Here is a 14623-nt window from a genome sequence, read left to right on the forward strand (position 1 = left end):
ATAAGGGATTTAATTGGGGGTCCCAGTTATAAGGCGTGGGCCTAGGTCTATTTTTCCCCCAGTCCTTACCAGGTCTATAGCAGAGCCCTGAGCGTGCGGGCTGGAGTGGGGGTGGGGGTGGGGTTCCTGGGAAGATGGTCCTTGCCAAATGCAAATCAGTGAATGGGTCCCATTGGAACCCCCATCACTGAGAGAGATATGTCAGCAAATACTTTTACAAGCAGCAGAAGGGTTTGGGATTTCATTTTTTGTTAACAGGGAGTTATGGTTACTACAGCAGACGCTGACTGACCGTTAGGCTTCCCATTGTAAAGTGATAGAGTACAGCTAGTATTAGTTCCTGGCCTATGTTCCAATCCTGGGGGGCAGTGGCTGTCAGTCCTACAGCTAGCAATACAGCAACAATACTGATTAATAAAAAAAAAGTAGGGATGGTAGAGAAAGATCATTTATGTCCTGATCGGTGGTTCCTCAGGCTTCCACCATGTGTTGACTAGCCAGCTTCCGAGTGTGGCTAGATCAAGGCTTGGTGCTCTCTGGCAGGTGAGGTGGGCGTTTCTGGATCCTGATTTTTAGTGGTTCCTTGAGGTCCTGGTTGATTCTCCAGACGTCGTCGTCTCGCGGTGGCGCTTCTCCCTTTACTCTGGTGTGATGAATCCATGGGGTGATACCTGCAACTTTAAGAGCTGTTGGGATGGTTAATATAACTGTGTAGGGGCCCCTCCAAGTGGGTTCAAGGGGCTCCTTTTCCCAATTCTTTACCTAGACTTGATCTCGAGGCTCGTATGGGTGTAACACTGTTCCCAATGAGACCGAGATCCTGTCAGTTACCCACCTACGGACTTTTTGCAGTCTTTTTGAGGTCCTGTACTTGCTTGTAAAGTTCTAAGCTTCCCACTTTAAAAAATATTTTTCCAGTCTAATTAAAGGAGGGGGGTCTCCCATACAGGATTTCAAAAGGGGAGAATCCTATCTTGGACCGAGGGGCACAGTGTACTTGCCGAAGAGCCAAGGGTAAAATGTCAGTCCAAAGTAGTTGAGTTTGTTGACTGAGTTTTGCCATAACCTGCTTTAGGGTTTGGTTTATGCGCTCTACTTTCCCTGAGCTCTGGGGCCTGTAGCCACATGTAGATTCTAGTGGATGTTTAGTGCTTTTGCCACTTGTATTATTTCTGCCACAAATGCAGGTCTGTTTTCTGATCCTATGGCTAATGGCATCCCAAATCTGGGAATAATGTCTCTGAGTAAGGCCTTTGTTACTTCTCTTGCCGTCTCAGTCCGTGTTGGGTATGCTTCCACCCATGCTGAAAAGGTGCAGATAAAAACCAGTAAGTACTTGTATCCTCTGCTAGGCCCTATTTCTGTGAAATCTACTTCCATATCTTCAAAAGGAGCCTGGCCACAGCGCTGGATTCCCTTTGGTCCAGTTGGCCCTTGTTTTGCATTGTTCTGGGCACATAGAAGGCAGCGCTGTGAGACCGAGGCACAGAGGGATGGAAGTCAAGCGATCAGAAAGTATCAATCCAGCAGGGTCTCAATCTAGCAGTTTTTCCCAAGTGAGTAAGCTCCTGCCGCTGAAGGACCACGTGATGGGCTAATTTTTCAGGTATGTATATCCACTTGTCAGGCATCACCCATCATCCTTCCTTTTCTTTGGTCCCCCTTCAGTTTTGGCCCATAAGTTTTCCTCTCGGCTGTATTCTGGAAGTGTTGGCAGTTCGGGTGCTAGCAGAACTTTTGCAATGGTCCCAGGATCTCTGGCGTGGCCCAACTGCCTTGCTGCCTTCTGGGCAGACTGATCTGCCAGTCTGTTTCCTCTGCTTACAGGGTCATCTCCCTTCTGGTGTCCCTTGCAGTGGATGATTGACATCTCTGTGGGCTCCCAAATTGCCTCTCATAGAAGTCCATGGGGGATTATCCGGCTTTTGGATCATGGTGGTCTTAGACATGTTGGTGGGTTTCTTTGCCCTGGCTTGTAACCCATGTAGGAGGGCTCTCCGATGTGTCTGCAGAGCCTCCCGTTCAGCCTATGAGTTAGAGTTCCATTCTGGTCTTGCATCTTGGGCTGCATTCTGGGCCCACTCCTCCACATCCACGGTTCCCTCTGGGGCCTGCTCTTACAGCCATTTTCTGGTTTCTGTTATGATCTGCTTGCTTTCTTCAGCATTGAAGAGTGGCAGGAGCAGCTGTTGAATGTTGTCCCAGGTCGGCTGGTGGGTCTGGAAGATGGGCTCTAGGAGGTCAATCATGGCCTGGGGTTTTTCTGAATATGGTGGAGTGTGGTGTCACCAGTTCAGGAGGTCCGTTGTACTGAAAGGCTGGTAGTACAGGATGGAGTGGCCAGGCTGTACGGAGCCATCATCGTTAACTTGTTGGGGCCTTTGGGTCTTCCGGAGAGGCATCCAGAGGGTGGCTGCTGGCTGGGCAGCCTGCAGGGCTGAATGGAGTTTCCTCCCCTTGGGCTCCCGGCCCAGAGCCCAGGGCCACCGTGGCGGTACAGGCAGCGGTGGACAGTCCGGTGGAAGCAGCTGTGGTGGAGTTGCAGAAGCAGGAGGAACACATGGCAGGGGCACCATGGGCAGTTCTTCAGGGTTCCCCCGAAGGACTGGCCTCATTGCATCTTTTCTACCTTCAATGTCGGGACCATGAGGATCTTATATTGTCCCTGACCATTTGTGTAGACCCGGACCCATGGAGGCAAGTTTTGGGCAATCGTTAGCCAAGAGTCAATATATGGGAATTGGTCGCGGTGCCCTGGGGTTGTGGTGATTATCCAGTGTGTGGCCGCGACAGCTGACAGGTTGAGTGTGCCTTCTGGGGGCCATCCCACTCCAAAGGTGGGCCACTCTAACTCACACAATGTGCGCAATTTTTCTGGCAACAACTTAATCCCATAGTTTCCTGAGAAACACTTTTTGAAATGTTTAATCATGCAGTCCAGAACTGTCGGCTTTGATTTTGATGCTCCCATTATTATTAGTTGACAGATTTTATGGCCTATAGGTGTGGGTCTGCTTCTGGCACCACAGACTGTGACTCCAGTCTGTGTTTTTCCACTCCTCAAAACAGTGGAGTTCTCAAAAACCCTGCTGCCTCATGGGCCTAATATCTATCTGTTTAGCTGCAAGGGCTCTCAGTGAGTAATGGTTTTACATTAGGCAGCTGCCCTTGATGCTCTTCCGGGCCTGGACAAGGGGTCCCTGCATAGTCTTTTTATAGCCTGAACTGACAAAATATGAGGCAGGGATGGCCGGCCAGTGGCAGAATAAATGGACCAAAACGGGACCTCAGAAGAGGGTTCCAGCCAGTCCTGGGGTGGCTCCCTCTGGCTCAGGTCTTGCAGTTTTAATTTTAGACAGAGGGGTAGTATTGAGGCTGGTTTATTACTCACAACAGGATATTCTGGGGGACTGATGACAAGGTTGCATCTGAAACTTTTTAAAGTAGTCTCATTTTAGTCCCCAAAGGCACGGGGGTCTTTTACTTATAGTCTGTTCTATGTTCCTTTTCCTCCCAGTATAGCTACCCTGTGCCGGTGTCACAAACAAGACAAATGGAGGGTTTTCACTGCGTCCACCTGGCCACTCCCTCGCTGGGATGAAGGTGACTCTTAGCTTTAGCAGGTGAGTATAAGCCGCTGACTCCGATCAATACCCCAAGGGGCTGACACCGCCATGAGCTGTATGAGGTCACCATGGAACCACAGGTTGGGACTCACTCGACCTCCATAGCAGAATGCCGCAGAGCTACAAACTCGAACCTGATCGCATGCTTTTCAGGACACACACACACACACACACAGATTATTTGCACATTCTCCTCCATATCACCGGGGCATCCCTAATCCAACCTAATCTAACTTGATCTCCCCATCTGGAATACTGTCAGACGGGGAGCCTGGAGAAGGTGATCAGTCTCCCCTTCTGTCCACTTGGACAGACTCTGAATACCCTAACAAAAATATGGACGCTTCCTGGGGTTCCTACCTTGTTCGGCCGTGTTGCTTGGTGAGTTGATCCATCCCTCCACTGAGTCCGGTTGGGGCACAGCCGCCCAGAGGACTGAATCAGCCACAAAGGAGGACCCAGAATACTGTCAAGTGGTGTGCCTCCTCATTCGCTTTCGGAGTTCCCGACCTCCAGGCGGTTGCTCCACAGACCCGCCGGCTCAAGGGGCCAGTGTGGTTGGATTCTCACTGGGGCCTCCATAAATGTTGCAGCAAAGTGTGTTACAGCTCAGTGTTACAGCTCAGTTAGTTGTGACAGCAACCTGGATCCAGGTGAGAGATCAAGCAGCACTCAGAGGGTTGGAGAGTTCAGGTTTATTACACCAGCAGCCCCAGAAGAGTTAACACTCCAAGTTCTGGACCCCATCTGTAGCTTTACACAGGCTTTTATAGGCTACCAGTCTAGACTTTGCAACATTTTGTAACATCATATGCGAATAAGGCATATCAAAGGTGACTAATTAGGAACAAGCTTTGTAGAAATGGACCAATCAGGAGTGAGAGAAATGGACCAATCAGGAGTGAGGGAAATAGGCCAATTAGGAGTGAGGGAAATGGACTGATGAGGAGTGAGCTCCATGCAAATGAAGTGCTACAAATGGACCAATCAGGAGTTAGTTCAGGGAACCAATAGAATTTTAGGGGTAAGTTCCACTTTCTTAGAAGTAAGCCATTTCAGAGGCAAAAAGCGAGATAATGCCACTGGGCCAGGAAACTAGATGGTGCTGGCAAAAGAGTAGTGGTCCTTCCTGGGGGTCCTGCTGGTCTTTTTCATGGGGCTTCCCACCTCACTGGAATGACTTCATCTTTGGCTATTTGCAAAGAAAGCAGGCAAAAGTCACCCCCTTTTAATTTGAAGGGGTGTGGGAAATAGACGAGACAGTGAGGGAGAGGAGGCAAGCGGTCAGACATGCTTCAAGAACCAAGGAAGGATTTAGGTATGCGGAAGGAAAGCCAAGACAGGCTGTTGTGCCCTGGTGCCCATAGTGAACTCTTATAAGGAGACAACTTTGCTGGAGGCCTGCTGCAGCATGAAACAAACACGACAGAATAAAAATAACAAGACGATGGTTCAGTGAGAGAGAGAGAAAGAATCTGAGTTAATGCTCCTGGGACATCCCTGTCCCCATCAGGATCTGAAATGGACCTGAGTCAGCATGAATTGTTATCAAATGAGTATTTTACCTACAGTTTATTGCTTAGGGTAGATCGGATGATTTTTCAGAAATATTTACTCTTTCCTCTTCCACCTGCAGCCCCTTGACTTTGGGTTTGCCCTTGTTTTGGCTAACAGAATGTTAACAGACATGACCTGATCAAAGCCTTGAAAAGCAGTGACCTGACGATTAATCTTGCTCTCTTGTAATTTTGCATTGCCATAGGAAGAACTTTTCCCCAGAGAACTGAATGTAGTACCCATATTTTGTTACACAGCAATAGCTCCCTGATACAGCCTTAAAGGCTCCTCATAAAAAACAGCAGCCTTCTAACTCAGCCCTTCATACGTCTCAGCCCTGTTCTCCAGAGGCAAATATTTTCAGCCCTTTAAATTATTTCTTCTGTTAATTACCTCTATTTTAAAACAATATGGGTAATACTGTTATTTCTCATGTATTGCTTACAGACACTATATATTGACTTCCTGGAGGGTATTAACACAGTTTTCATTTCACAGATGCAGAGGCTGAGGTCCAGAGGGGTGAAATGACTGTATAAGGTCCTGTGGAGTGGTCAAATTCACATATTCTGATGCCAGATTTCACACTCTGCCCACCATAGCCTCTATTAATATTACTTATTAATAAGTCAGCAGCATTCGTGACACTCTTTCAACCCTGGAATTCATACATATTTCTCATCACACATTTACAAAACAAAGGCCAAAAACTTAAACCATTTACCAAAAAGCATTGCTCTAGTACTGGAAATGAAGACACCCCCTAGTTCAGTCCCTTATTTCCAGGTAGAACAACGCCACTCCATCCACTACATTTTTTTATTCAATGTTTGACAAGTCTTTATGCAAGTGGCAAGTACAAACTAAAAGACTCTGTTTTCAAAACTGTCCCTTTTTTGCAACAGTTGTAACATTTACTTAAGAAATATTGACTTGCCTTATGAAGCTCACAATCCAACAACGGAGAAATGGTGTTGCTAATGTTAGGGAAGGACTTCAAGACGTGCCACCTCCAAATATGCCACTTTAGCATATTGATTATTTTGAGTTAAAGGTATATGGAAAACAATGGGAGACAGAAAGGCACTCATTCCCATTTTTTCTTCCTGAAAGCAGAGGATACTCTTTATGTGGGAACTGCCCTCCCTATAACACGAGGGAAAAAACCATTTTTATCACCAGAGAGGGAGTTGAGTCTCATAGAATTTGCACAAAGACACCTTGTTAAAATAACTCTTATCTATCTTTAACTTCTCTATTTTACTTTCCCACAATTCCCACTTTTTGCTCAACCCGGCATATATGCGTTTAAGTGTTGCCTCTTCTTTGGGTCTTCAATTCTTTACGAAGGCTTCAAGGTCGTGGTAAAGTTTATAGTAAATAAATTTGTATGCTTTTTCTCCTGTTACGTCTTATGCCAGTTTAATTCTCAGGTCCAGCCAGAGACCTTAAGAAAGTAGTTTTTGCCTACCCAACAGTAGCAACAGCCAGCCATGGCCCTTCTGATTCTGGTTCTAAAAAGAAACTCCCTAGAATTAGCCTGATGCCAGTAAATAGCAAAGAAACTGTTCTCAGGTTATTATTTCTTCATGAGTCATTTGTATCTTGGAACTGTTATTTTCTGAGTACATTTTATTTCATTGATAGCACTTATTGTCTGTCTCCCCTTAATCCTGGGAACGCCAAGATGGGTCCTTCTTGATTTGGTCACTGCTGAATCCCTAGTATCTATTGCAGCTCCTGGCACATAGCAGGTGTCCAATAAACACCTACTAAGTGTTATCCTAATTTCATCCTATAAAACATTCTTTTCTTTGATTATGGCTACAGATTAATACTTTAACATCTGTGGAACATCAGTTTACGATGTGTGTTCAATCAACTGCTTATTCCTATTTCAATCTTATTTCCCAAGTCAAATTCATTTCATCAGGACAGTGAATGGGAAATTTCATTTTCATCTGTTTTCTATTCACTGAAAGGTGCAGGAGCCGGGGAGCGGGGTTCTAATTGCAGTTACTGGGCATGAGGAAGCCATTTGGGGTATTAAATAAATGCTATTTCTCAACATCCAGTAAAGGCTGAGCTCAGGGCACGCCCTACAGAGGTCCGGCAGAAATGGCGAATTTCCCCTCCGAGCCCCCAAAAGGTTAGGTTGACGAGACCGGAGAAGAGTGGGCGAGCCCTGACATTTGAGGCGGCGCTGGCGCAAGGGGGGAAATTCTGACAGCGAGGTCTACAAGGGGCCCGGAGCACGGCTTCTCCTCTACTCCCACCCGTGTGAAAAGCCCCCCGAGCGTGGGCCACCCAGCACAACTCCCACGGCCGGCCGGGCGCCGGAAACGGGCCGGCCGACCCGCAGTGACGTAAGACCCACTTCCGTCGACCCAGACGCGCGGCGACCGGATTGGTCCAGGGGCACCGCAGTGGGCGGGGCGGCGCGGCGCGGCGCGCGAGGGGGCGGGGCGCCGCGTGTTCTCAGCCGCCCGCGGTCGGGGGCCCTGGGTCCTCGGCCTCTGTGTCCTTCCTCGCAGCTGGGGGCGGCGTCCGCCAGGCCCCGGGGCCGCTTCCTTGTGGACGGCGAGAAGCATTTGAACGACCCGGCCAGTCACGTTGGGGTGGCCGCTCCCATGGGGTCCTTGCCCCTTAGCGACCCCGCGGGCTTCCGGAGAAGGTTGCGGCCTGGGAGGGGGAGGCAGGAAATCCACGTCGAAGCTGTCCCCGGTCCCAGGAGCCATGGGTGTTCTGAAGAATCAAAATCCAGGCTCTGCTGCATGCAGCGTGCTAATCTTTTGATGGCTTACTGGAAAACCGGCAGAGCCCTGCAGGGAGGGAAACAAGGCTGTGCCCCGGGCACCGTTTTTTGTTTCTTACTTCTCTCAAAAAATAGCTGCTGCCGGTCTCTGCTGTGCCTGGCATCTTACTTGTGGAAGTAGAGTAATACCTGATTAGGGTTTCAATCCGGGGTCATCACAAGCTTTAAAAAACCATTTTCGTTTGTAAAATGTGAATAGTGATGCCTCCCCAGAGCTTGGAGAGGACCTAGATCTCTCTTACCTAAAACACTAAGGCTCAAAGGAGTTGAAATGTTGAGTCCCTCCTCGTCATTTCCTACTGTGGTTCTCTATTCTGATTCTGCTTCAGTGATGTTTTAAAATAATCCAGGAGCCACACCAATGTTTCTCTCAGGGCGCAAAGTAATCAGTATTCCACCCAGCAGTACACATTTGAATCTAGCCGACTTCCTGACTCCCTGCCCTTACCCGTTGCCAGCATCGTCTATCCCTTTCTTTACTTGAGACCCGCTTACTCCGCAGATTGTTACACTGTGGCTGCACTAGGTTGCGAACAGAACATTTGGGGGACCGTTTGCACGTCTGCATAGTTCTGAGGATCTGCTGACTTTGGCAGTGCACTGCCATGTAGGGGATTAAAATCAATAGGGTTTTGGGAAGGACCTTGGAATCCCTCCACACTGTGGTTCAACATCTTTTCTTCCTTATCGTCCATATTCTTACCTCTTAATCTCCTTCACTCATTTTCTCTGTTCCTTGAACATACCCGGTATTTTGCCTTCTTCGTACTTGGGCATAGCAGTTCCCTTTAACTGGAATGCCCCTCTGCTTCCGTGCCACACTTTCAATGTATTATCCATCAATCAAAACCCAACCACAGTGCCAGTCCCTCCAGGAAACTTTCTGTATGTTCCCATAGTAATTTGTCCTCCTAATTTAGACTCTGTAAGCTGTGTAGCCTTAGTTAATGATGCCTATAAACATCTTCGTTACTCTTTAGGTTGTGAATGCTGTTGGGATGGTGCCTTATCTGTATACAACTCACCAAAACAGCGAAATGCATTCAAGAAGCGTTTATTGAGTGCCTGGCATGTGCCCAGCTCTACCCAGCCAGGGTGCCATGGATGCAGCAATGGAAAGACAGTGTTCTCTCTCACAGAGTTTATGTTCTAGTGGGGAGGAAACAAACTGGAAACACAGCCACAAAGAGCTCTCTGTGCCAAGTAGTAATAGATCCTATGAAGGAAAATGAAGGCGGAAAAGGAGATGAAAGACTGTGGGGAGGAGGTGCCCTTTTAGAGAGTGGTCAAGGAAGGCTTTTTTTCTGAGGAGGAAACCTGAATAAGATGAGGGAACTGTAATAGAAAAAAACAAATCTGACTCCATATTAGATCTGTTTCTTTGGCTTTAACCCTGTTCCCTGTTTTCTAGGCTTAGTCCTGCTGGCTCTGCACCTTTTGTAAAAGAACGTTGTCTTTAGCCTGAAATATACAGGAGAACCTAGTCTCAAGGCTCTGACCTTTAAGGATATTAACACTTTTGCACTTACATAAAGATAACAGAATAGAAAATAACATTTGTTTTGTTGGAGTTTTTACAGGGATAGCATGACCTGACCCAAGTGGACAGCTACAAGAACAGAGAATTCCTACACCAAGAATTTTACGACAACCAACCACACCCCCTCCCCTTTTTAGTATAAAACAAGCCTAAATTCTGACTTGAGGAATATGATTCTCCAGGACATTAGTCTGCCATCTTCTCAGTCTGCTGGCTTTCCGAATAAAATCGCTATTCCTTGCCCCAACACCTTGTCTCCCAATTTATTGGCCTGTTGTGCGGCGAGCAGGATGAGGTTGGACTCAGAAACAAAACCAGTCATGTAGAGAGCAGAGGGAGAGATTTTAGATGAGGGAGCAGCAAAGTAAAGGCCCTGAAACAGGGGTGTGTTTACTGCTTTTTTGGGTGGGGAGTAATTAGGTTTATTTATTTATTTTGTAATAGAGGTGCTGGCGATTGAACCCAGGACCTCGTGTGTGCTAAGCACGTGCTCTACACTGAGCTTTACCTTCCCCCAACAGTGATGTGTCTGGCATATTGAAAAGACAGCAGGGGAGTCAGGCCAGAGGGGAGTGGCGGACGCAGTGCAGAAGGTGTGGGTCAGGCTGTGGACGCACTTGCATTAGACAGTCAATAAATGCTTGTGGAATGAATTGACTTGATAAGGGATGGAGAGTGAAGCTAGTGACCATGAAACTTGGACATGGTGTGAGCGGTATAGACCCAGGAGGCATAGATAAAGTTTTCACAACTTGCTCGTTGGAACTCTTATTTAGTGTGGCAACATTTAATTGAAAAAAATCTTAATGAAAACCAGTGCTTTATGCAGTGATCTTCCATTCTAATGGAAACCCAGAGGACGAGGAGGCAGATTTCATGGAGGAAGAAATGGATTGAGGCCATTCCAGTGAGTGGACTTGTTTGGTAGATAATACCAATCACTAAAAGTTCAGAAGGGAACAGAACCCATCTCCTGACGTTGTTTTGCCTTTTACCTGCAGGAAACATATCTGAATGTTAGCTGACCAAAGTTGAGTTTATGAAATAATCAGATAAATTTTAAAACCCCTACCTTCCCCAAAGCTAAAGTTAATGTGAGGGGTGAGGAGCTAGTACCCTGTAGGCAGATCTTGGCCTTCAGCACAAAGTCATAAGCTTCAAGGTAACGTTGCTTGTTGGAGTGATGTTGCTGTGGTAACAGTCGTCACTTGTAGACCAAAGAAGATTTTTCTCCCTAGTGGCTCATGGCAACTTACCTCTCGCCAGCAGATTTAAAAAATACAAAACACTTGTTTGCTTAATCGTTTTTGGTTACAAGCTCTTAATTTTTTTAATTTTTAAATTTTATTATTATTATTTTAAAAGTTAGTTTGGCTCCCTCCCAAAAGTGGCTCCTATAGGCTATTGATTTCGCTCTTCGTAACATTTCTCAAAGTTTAAATGAATGTCAGTTTCTTGGCAATCATTCACGTAGATGAGATCGATTGTGGTTTTTAACTCAGCTCGCAAACCACTGAGTTGACAGTCTCACTCTTGGTTGCTGAGTCAACACATCTTTTTATTCATTCACAGAAATGAGTAGCTCCTGAATTAGTCACAATGGGTAGCCAAATGTTAACGTAGCCTCGGAACGAGACCTGGGTTCCATCCCTGGCTTCTTCATTCCTTAAGTGTGGCAGTGTGTGTGGTAGGAAAGTATTTACTCTGAGTATAGCCCAGGTCTGCCCCAAGCTAGCTCAGTGGTCCTTAGCAAATCACTTATCCTTCATGTCTTAGGTTCCCCATCTATAAAACAGGGTGACTTCTGAGGGTTCTTGTGTGGATTAAAGGACTTAACAGAGACAAAGCTAGAACACTGGCCTATAGTAAATACTCAAATGCTGCCATTAATACTTTTTAAAAATTATTATTGAAGTATAGTCAGTTTGCAATGTTGTGTCAATTTCTGGTGTACAGCATAACGCTTCAGTCATACACATACATACATATCTTCCTTTTCATATTCTTTTTCATTACAGGTTACTACAAGATATTGAATATAGTTCCCTGTGCGATACAGTAGGACCTTGTTGTTCATCTATTTTATACAGAGTAGTTAGTATCTGCAAATCTCAAACTCCCCATTTATCCCTTCCCATCTGCTTTACCCTCTGGTTACCATGAATTTATTTTCTATGTCTGTGAGTCTGTTTCTGTTTTGTAAATAAGTTCATTTGTGCCTTTTTTTTTTCTTTTTTAGATTCCACATATGAGTGATACCATATGGTATTTTTCTTTCTCTTTCTTTCTCTTACTTAGAATGACTATCTTCAGGTCCATCCATGTTGCTGCACATGGCATTATTTCATTCTTTTTATGGCTGAGTAGTATTCCATTGTATAAATATACCACAGCTTCTTTATCCAGTCATCTGTCAATGGACTTAGGTTGTTTCCATGTCTTGGCTATTGTGAATAGTGCTGCTGTGAACATTGGGATGCATGTGTCTTTTTGAATTAGAGTCCCTTCCAGATATATGCCTAGGAGTGGGATTGCTGGATCATATGGTAAGTCTATTATTTGTTTTTTGAGGAATCTCCATACTCTTTTCCATAGTGGCTGCACCAAACTACATTCCCACCAGCAGTGTAAGAGGAGTCCCTTTTCACCACACCCTCTCCAGCATTTATTGTTTGTCTGCCGTTAATGCTTGATTGTTAACTGAACTCTGTCAGCTTCTGTTTCTCTAGTGTTAGAAGAGGAACAATAGTTCTTACCTCGTAGAACTGGTGAGAGACTAAAATATTTAGTGTGCTGAAGCACAGCATCTTGCACTGCAGGAAGCAACCCAAAACTACTGCTATTATTATGATTTAGAAAACATTGATTTATCAATAGTTGCAATCTGTTTAAACTCAGTGATGGAGTACAGTCCATAGGAAAGAACATAGAAAGTGATATACCACAGAGATGTACCATCTTGGTGAAGATGACGAGAGGTAGAAATTTTACATGTAATATTTGCCTTAAGGTACAGTGACAGGGTCTTATGTAAGGATGTGAAAAAAAAAAGTAATAAAGTGAAAGGCACTCTTCTTGGAGTAAGAGCAAATTCCCGGGACTGAAACTATCCAAGCGCTGAGTACCTGCCTCAAACCAACACATTTATCTCTGCGTGAAAGTCCCCAAGAGACTCGGTACAGGGGTTGTGATTCTAGAGTCCACAGATGCCCAAGGGGCACAGATAAAGTTCAGTTTGAATGGGGAAAATTACACCTTTTGTTTTCACTAATCTCTAACAGAAGTCTAGCCTTTCCTTCAATTTTGAATTTAAAATTTCACAAAGCATAGCCAAAGGAACAGAACCTGTGGTGTTGCACCAATGAAATCAGTTATTGTTATGTCACATTACAGTCCTTGCAGAGATCCCCAAATACCATTTATGCTCCAGATTAATTTGCAGTTGTGACAGGTCTGTAATAATGAAGCAGTGCATATATTATCCCACCACAAATCAGTTTTTAAATATTTGGTAAATATATTTCAATACAATCAGTTTCTATCATAATCCTTTGTATTTATTATATTTAGAAACTTAAGAACATCATTTTATGGGGCCCCATAAGCGTCAAGTTTACAAGATGAAAGGGTCAAGGGTCCCGGGCACAGAAAGGTTTAGAGTCTTTGGGAAGGCATTTGGGCTCTGGCCAGAGACAGCAGAGTCGGAACACTTCCTCGGCTCCTTTCCAGCCAGGGGTTCCGGGCAGGCTGCCCAGCTTCCTGCACTCCGGGGATGAAGGCTTGTGAAGTATCACTGAGGACACTGTGTAAACGGAGAATTGTGCCTTACAAGTGGTAAACCCTCAGTAAATGTTAGCCATTTGCGGAAAAGCATCTTATGGAAGAAAGGAAAACGGTACAGCTTAGGTTGGAGTTTACACACCAGAATGAACTCCCAAGCAAGTGGGAAAGAAGTAAAGCATTGGGTGGTGAAAAAGTAGGCAGATTGAGTGCGAGTCATTCATTCATTCATTCATTCATTCATTCATCCATTCAATAAAGGTTTTCGGATGCCTACCACTGCCTCTCAGCACATTCAGTGGCACTTGTGGGCCTGGGGCAAGTGTAGGAATGGCGCTCACACACTGCATGTCTAAATATTGAAAAGTGGCAAAACCAGCGAAAGCATGTGTTCTGTTCTCCTATTTCAACAGAGAAATCTTCCAAGGAACAAAATTTTAAAAATTATTGTTTTTATGTGACAAAGTTAGGAAAATATCGAAGATGATTAAATTTAATTATTAAAGATGTTTGAATGTTCTTTGATGGCCTGGAGATGTCTGAATGGGTGGTGAAGTCACAAAATTCATAAATTTGTGTATACTTGCTGCTTAAAATTTATTTTTCTTGCCTTCACTTTATTATAATTGAGAATTTCACATCATTTGTGTTTTGTTGACAGTACTGACTTAAAAGGATTAAAAAATGGAGTATAATTGTACTCAAAGTATACAGAATTTTTATGTATGTAACTGAAAATATAAATGTAGGTATGGAGAATTTTTAAATTCAAAAGTTTTTCATGTTTGTTTTAAAGCCATTTTTCTTCCAAAAGTTTCAAAATTTTCTATTAAAATTAAAATACTGTACTTGATAAATATCATATATCTAGAATGATTTAAATATATCTGACTTTATTTTGTGATATTTAATTAAATTTTATTAAATATTTTTATAAAAATTAAAACTTTGCCATTTTGGGGGGTGGGGTAAATGTCCTTCTAGTTAATTCCAGTAAAGAACCTGTGTTACAGTTCCTATGCCACTTACTACCATAGGCAGATTTCAGAGTAAAATGAATCGTTTGTCATTGCAAAGCATTCCTCAGACTTCTTGGGCAACTGTTTTTGAATTCCATGGTAATTTCACAAGAACTTTCAGAACCACTAACAGGAACATCAATAGGATCAAGATAATAGGCACTTGGCACTTTTGGGAAGCTATGCTTTCCATCATATTCTTGCAAAATAACAAGTTGTGCAAGAATCTATTGCATCCTAGGTCTCTGAGAAGGATTTGACTAATTGATTCGCCTTTTCCCAGCCC

The sequence above is a fragment of the Camelus dromedarius genome, chromosome 14 (assembly GCF_036321535.1).
Source record: "Camelus dromedarius isolate mCamDro1 chromosome 14, mCamDro1.pat, whole genome shotgun sequence".
NCBI classification, from domain to species: Eukaryota; Metazoa; Chordata; class Mammalia; order Artiodactyla; family Camelidae; genus Camelus; species Camelus dromedarius.